Below are 7,378 nucleotides of genomic sequence, written 5' to 3' on the forward strand. Positions count from 1 at the left end.
TGAGGGCTGAGGAACAGGTGGAACACATCAGGGCAGCGGAGACAGTCCCAGAGGTGGGAAAAGGGAGGAAACAAAAGAAGACACGACAGAAGTTCTGGATAACGCGCTGCTGCTAATACATATGCCCTGTTGATCTCAAAAGCTCACTTTGAAATTTCACCATGTGCTGCAATGATGTGTACCGTCCTCCTATGTGCATCATACCAGAACAGGAATGTCTCAAAAGGGAAGCATCTTGCATGTCCCACTCAACAAAAAGCTCTCCACAAGTACTTTACAGAACAGTCACGTGTTTAATATCTACCTTTCACTCCAAACACTCCTGCAATTAAACTCCATGCCTTCTCTTTTGGCATAATAGGATTTATGGTGTCCAATACCGTTAATATGTTTTGGGTTTTTTCACCTCCTTGTCCATAGTGTTGTAGATATAGATATTGGTAAATTGATTGGAGGCTCTCTCCTAAACTTCCGGCCCGGTCTGTCAAACGTCCCGCTGTTTGCGTATTTTTAGCGGAGTGTATTTTAAGCAGATTTTAGAGAGAGTGCTGGTTCTCATAGCTTCTGGGATACGCTGTGCATGCATTGTATTGAATGGCCACAACTACTGGCAGTGCCGACAGGATCCTAGGCAATCCTCGGAATGCATCCTGTTGAATTTAGGGGTCAGCCAGATGGACAGACAGACGGAAGGACATTACTGGGACTCACATTGTCCTATAAACTCATTTTGACCTACTTAGTAAATGTTACAATTGACCAATAGTCTTAATTTCAGTCATGTTGACTGAAACCTTTCCATGTTTAAGTATTACGTGGCTACACAAGTAGTCTTTCCAGTTATAGAAAGGCTGACGGGCTGTAAATAATCCCACTGATGTGTTTAACTGCCTCATAAAGAATTATGACATCACTTAGCTCATATTTCAGGGCTGTTCCACACAAAGCAGCAGACTCCGATTGATAATCGATGCCATGTGGATTTCCACAGATGTCTCTGGTTACGAGGAACATTTGGAGCCATCACATAGGAGGATCACTTTCACCGCATATGTTCATTAGATTGAATTATGTGTCCACTTTCCTCGACACATTACATCATCATAAATGTTAATCGTTTTATAACATTAACACTGGTAGTGGGTGTGAGTGTGGATGATTTAGCCATTCCTCAAGCCGTATCTTTTGACGTTTAAGACATAAAGCTTGGCCAGAAAGGATGGAGTAGGGATGTGATCAGGATATTTTATTGAAAACAAAATTTTAAAAATCTGTGTTCCTGTGTTTTATACTTCGAACAAACATCTGATGTGGGTATTTTTCAGGTGGAGACAGTCACTGGAGTAGAGTGAAACCAGAAGCAGGAAAACATAATGTGTTAAAACCCTTGTGTTGATGCATATCCTCTTATGCATGTACGACACAAACTAATTGGGGACCGCTTGTACAAACATTTAGCCTAGCGGCAGCAAATGTTGTTTGCCACCAGGGTCAGTCTAACAACTCTCCGTTATCTGGTGAGCTGGATAAAACAAATTCTGGTCAGGCCAATCACATTATGTATAGAGTCGGCTGGCGGGCTTAACGTAAGAACGGTAGAGTTGGGACGGTTCCATGTGAATTCCATGCTACTTGAAAACAAAGAAGATTGTCTATCGAATCGGCTTTGGCTGCGACTCTGCACAACTTGAAGTCATTCTGAAAAAAGGAATCGAAATCTTTGCCGACCGGATCCACAAAAGTTGAGTCTTTCAACCTGCATGGCTCTGGTTGGTTGTGGCGCTATTCTATTGTGTGCAGAGGGAATTTATCCCGGCCTACGGATTGAGTCCTGCCTATGGTCAGTTCCCAGACCCAACATCTGGATGTGGGTCTGGCTTGTCAAGCTAACAAAAATTGCTTAGTGGTATAAGACTTAACATGGGACTTTCAATCTACAGATTTGCTGAGCATTTCATCAACAGCATCCTGTTTCACATTCATACAGTCACACCGAGAACGGCCCAGTTACAACATCGGACATTAATCATTCGCAAACACTGCAATGGAAGAGGTTTCTTTTTAAAACGTGATCTGTTTTTCTAGATCAAGTGTATTTGTGTCCTTCAATAATATGTAGCCACCTACTATAACTTCAACAGCAACTCTTTGTTACAGTAAACCCTTTGTTTAACTACTGCCATAGAAACCAAGTCTTTATACATCAGCACACAGCCCATAAACCCAGAGTAAATCACCCAACTGGTTCTCAGTTAGCTCCGAGCATTAGCTGCTGAATGAGAGTGCATGCCTATCCAACACTCTTCAAACACCACAGGATTAGAAGGGCTGGTGTTTCTGTCAACATTGACACTAAAGAGATTCTCATTCCTTCATCATACAGACAGAAATAAAACAACCTGCGAAGCTTGTTTTCCCACCGGCTTACAAAATGTAGAACCAGATGTGGCTACACAGCGCTTTAAGATGATTAAGAGTATTAAGAGCGGAAAACCGTAGCAGAGTAGTGTGAAAGTGTGAAATTCCGTGTAGGGAGGTTGGTTCGGGAGGTAGAAGGGTCAAACAACACAGGACTTTCACCAAGGAGACCGGGGTTTGTGTCCCAAGTGTCTTGTTTTCTAAACCCAACTGTCCCATTCTTCATTACTTAAACCCAACTGTCCCCTCCTTCTTTCCCTACACCCAACTGTCCCGTTCTTCTTTACTTAAACCCAACTGTCCCGTTCTTCTTTACTTAAACCCAACTGTCCGTCCTCCTTTTCCTAAACCCAACTGTCCATTTCTTCATTACTTAAACCCAACTTTCCCCTCTTCCTTTCCCTAAACCCGACTGTCCCGTTCTTCTATACTTAAACCCAACTGTCCCGTTCTTCTATACTTAACCCAACTGTCCCGTTCTTCTTTACTTAAACCCAACTGTCCGTCTTCTATACTTTAACCCAACTGTCCCGTTCTTCTTACTTACAACCCAACTGTCCTCTCTCTTTCCTAACAAACTGTCCCTTCTATTTAACCAACTGTGTCCCCTTCCTTTCCTAAACCAACTGTCCCGTTCTTCTTTACTTAAACCCAACTTTCCCCTCTTCCTTTCCCTAAACCCAACTGTCCCGTTCTTCTTTACTTAAACCCAACTGTCCCTCCTCCTTTCCTTAAACCCAACCTTCCCGTTCTTCTTTCCCTAAACCAAACTGTCCCGTCCGTCTTTACCTGAACCCAACTGTCCCCTCCTCCTTTCCCTAAAGCCAACTGTACCCTCCTTCTTTACCTAAACCCAACTGTCCCGTTTTTATTTTTCTAAACCCAACTGTCCCATTCATGTCCCGTAAACGTAACTTTTACAACCCGATCCACGATCTTTTCCTTAACCTAACTGCGTCAAAAGTGACGGCAATTGTCCCTACCCAGCGCATCTAAATAAAGCAAATTTAGATCTGATGCTAAAGAAGACTTTTAGCATTAAAAACAAGAGCCAAAGGCACCTGACCAAGTGTCCATATTTTAGACGATGGAAGTGAAGCTGCCTCCTCACTGAGTTGGCAGCCTGGTGTCACCAAATGGACAATTTCGTAAGTCATTTTGCATGTTATTGCAACAAAACTAAAAGTCCTCCCCTGAAAAAACGCCCATGTAAGTTGTTTTTTCAAGTGGCAATTACAACTTGTATTTTGATTAATATGGCCATAGAAAGTTGGGGTTGTGGATGTTTCAAACAGGACAAGGACAATCACCCGGGAGACCGAGGTTCATGTCCCGTTGGTCATATTAGAGGGTAGGGACAGACGACCAATATCGTCTTATTTGGAGGATTTGTTGCTCTCCCTCCAAAAAAGAACATTTTAGGTACAATCTGTGATTGGCTACTTCTCTTCCTTACTCCAGCCCTGATTGGTTGACTTAGCTCATGTTCAGTATCCATTTTGAAACTGGAATGATGCTGAACAGAAGAAGGAAGAACTACAGAATTCAGGTTTTTACTGAAATTTTAGTACATTATGTTTCACAGTATAATGATATACTGTATATATACAAACATATTTCAAATCCTGCAATGCAAGACGACCATTGAAGCAAACTCAAGCCAATTCATTCAGATGTATGCTCCTCTAAATATACTCTGGGGCCTGCACATTAGGAATTCTGCCTGGAATACAAAATGAGCTTTGTCTACTGCGATGCAGGTAAACAAAACACACACACACACACACACACACACACACACACACACACACACACAGCGCTTAGAGGTAAATCTTATTGGAAATGCAAATTTGCAGCAGGGTTTTAAATCCTCCTACCCGCATTTTAACTACATGCACACAGACAAAAAACCTGCCGGTAAAATCTGCATCTTCCGTTGGATGCCCAGGCTGTTGGATGACCAAAAAGGGTTGCCTAGCAACCCTGTCTGCATGTGAGGCAGCAAGTGATGGGATCCCAGCTTATTCGCTGAGGGGAGACCAGCGTGTTTGGGTGGAGAGGGAGAAAGAGACAGAGAGGGCAAATCCTCAGTCCAGCTTGGCTGAAGATCAAGCTGTGGCGTTGTGTTCTAATGATGAACATGAAGCGAGCGGAGTATCTTAATATGTCACAGTGTAATCAACAGCCACAGATTCACAGAGAGCCAGGATGCACCACTTCACACCGTCTGTCTGTTCCTGATAACTGACATGCAGCTTCATGCTCAGTTCAACAAAGAGGAGAATTTAAAAGCACCAAAGGGTTTTATTCTGAATGAAAACCTCTTTTTCAGGTATATGAAACTAAAAACCAGGAAGGGAAAATACAGTCTTTTGAAATGCTTCATGCTGCTTAAATATGTTAGATAAAGTGGGCTCGAACGTTTGGGCACCCCAGGTAAAATGTTTTATTATTGTGCATACAGAAGCCAAGGAAAGATGGAAAAATCTCAAAGGCACCAAATGACAGATTAGACATTTGTATAATATGTCCCAAAAGTAAGATTTTTTCCATCATTTACACATTCAAAATAAAAGAAAACAAAAAAATGGCATCTGCAAAAGTTTTGGTTGTATTGCAGCCAGTGGCACAGGGAACATTTCACGAGTAGAAGGAAAAATGGATTCTTACTTGATGCCATCTGTGAAAAAGCTGAAGTTAAAGAGAGGATGGTTTCTACAAATGGATAATGATCCTAAACACACCTCAAAATCCACGGTGGATTACATCAAGAGGCGTAAACTGAAGGTTTTGCCATGGTCTTTACAATCTCCTGACCTCAACATAATTGAAAATCTATGGATAGACCTTAAAAGAGCAGTGCGTGACAGACAGCCCAGAAATCTCAAAGAACTGGAAGACTTTTGTAAGGAAGAATGGGCGAAGATACCTCAAACAAGAATGAAAGACTCTTGGCTGGCTACAAGAAACGTTTCCAAGCTGTGATACTTGCCAAAGGGGGGGCAGTACAAGGCATTAACTCTGCAGGGTGCCCAAACTTTTGCAGACGCCACTTTGGTTTTCTGTTATTTTGAAAGCGTAAATGATGGAAATAAAATCCAACTTTTTGTGACATATAATACGAATGTCTAATCTGTCATTTGATGCCTTCTGGAGATCTTTTCTTGGCATCTTCATGCACATTAATACAATTTTTTACCTGGGGTGCCCAGACTTTCAATCCCCACTGTATAGTATTGTTAAAAAAACAACTGGGTGTTTATTTTACAATGTCTATTTGTGTATGTGATAGAAAATATAGGATGCTAAGGTTTCCATTAGAAAAAGTGGTTTTCAATAATGAATGTAGAATTTGAAAAGGTTCTGAAAACTTGTAACAAAAAGACATAACTAACTTAATGTCAGGGACCAACAGGGGAAGTTTCATGCTGATATCTGTTAAAAAATGTTTACCCTATTTGTCGTGTCTTTAAATCATCATGTAATACTTGCAGTGAGCGTCTGTTGTCAAACTGTGGAGCACTTGAGTTACAAACTACATCCAACCATCATGCTAATGTGAGTATACCCACAATGACCCAGAATGACTACAGGCAGGCCCTGGCTGGGCGGCCCTCTACATCTGCCAGTTGGGGCAGGGGGGAGGGGAGAGAGATAGAGAGAGAGAGATCATCGGAGCAAACGAGGAAGCAAGGTGACAGGGTATAAGAGTGCCAAATTCCAACAAACACAGACTTTCACTCAAAGGTCAATGGGTCCCTTTAAATGAACCTACCATAAGTCTGTGACCCAGTTCCGTCCTCATTTGAGTAGTTTTAGATAACTCATTATAAATCAATCCCGGATGATTTCCTGACTTTTACTAAGTATTTTTGGTTGCCTAAATTTGACTAAAACGACAAAAACGATGAATCAACCATCAAAATGTTCCGTCAATCAACTAACCGAATAATCTCCTAATTGTTGTAGCTCTAGTTACTACAGTCGTCAAAGCTTTAATGTGTAACTTTTATTTTTATTTATGAACATCTGCTACATTCAAGCCATTGCCAAATGAGTTGACACAAAGCTATATATATATATCAAGATCACGGAAGTCTTGTATCATATGGACGCGCCGACAGTTTTGTTGTCATTACTTAGAATGCCTCATGGGGGCGACAGAAACTATGCACTATACCTTTAACACAGTGACTCTCTTTTACAACAGCGTTTTTAGTCTCCACGCTCAGTGAACTGACTTCTTCAGTAAAGTTACTCCCATAACTGACTATGACAGTGACTCCCAGTCTTCATTGGCACTAAACCTGAATGTTCAATGCAGGACTTTTACTTGTAACAGAGTATTGTTCCAGTGTGGTCACTCTATTTATTTCTCTGGTAAAAACTCTTTCCACACGACAAACAGTCACAGCTATTTCTCACACTTCTGGGTAACGAGATAGAATTTCAAGAAAACCAACAAACTGAATCTCCGCCCCACTACTCACACCTGAGAGATTTTTGCAGTCCCAGCTCGAGCCGGCTGGTTGCTTCAGGCGGGTTCACATGGGCCCCGTGTTTGCACACCTGGCGAGCCTCTTGATTCAGAGATAAACATGTGGAAACATGCTGAGAAAGCCCAGTGTACTCACACTGAATGCCTTCACACTTGTGACTCAAACCCTGCAAGGACACATGTGAGAACTACATACACACGTCTTTTATTTTGTTGTCGGGCTAAAGAAAATCAGGGAAATACTTTCACTCTTGTTTGATCCGAATGAAATGAAGCAAAGAAGGATGTGCATTGCTTTGTAACCGGCAGCGCCGACAAAACAAAGCTCATGTTTTTATTTAATGTAAAGATTGGGGTGGTGATGGTCCAGCCGATACGACACATACCTTTAGGTGTGAGAGACCCCGGTTTGATTCCCAACGCGATACCTAAACGATACATCAACTAATGTGCCCCTGAGCA

The 7,378-nt window shown here is 41.9% G+C and overlaps 1 long non-coding RNA gene across 1 annotated transcript; it reads right to left on the minus strand.

The window, feature by feature from the left end:
* Window positions 1-2,756: 2,756 nt before the first annotated feature.
* LOC116698347 (uncharacterized) lies at window positions 2,757-3,331 on the minus strand. Its single transcript, XR_004334191.1, has 2 exons — window positions 3,046-3,331; window positions 2,757-2,916 (listed from the first exon to the last, which is right to left on the minus strand). It is a non-coding gene; the product is annotated as an uncharacterized LOC116698347 (long non-coding RNA).
* Window positions 3,332-7,378: the final 4,047 nt, after the last annotated feature.

This window comes from Etheostoma spectabile, chromosome 11 (genome assembly GCF_008692095.1).
Source record: "Etheostoma spectabile isolate EspeVRDwgs_2016 chromosome 11, UIUC_Espe_1.0, whole genome shotgun sequence".
NCBI classification, from domain to species: Eukaryota; Metazoa; Chordata; class Actinopteri; order Perciformes; family Percidae; genus Etheostoma; species Etheostoma spectabile.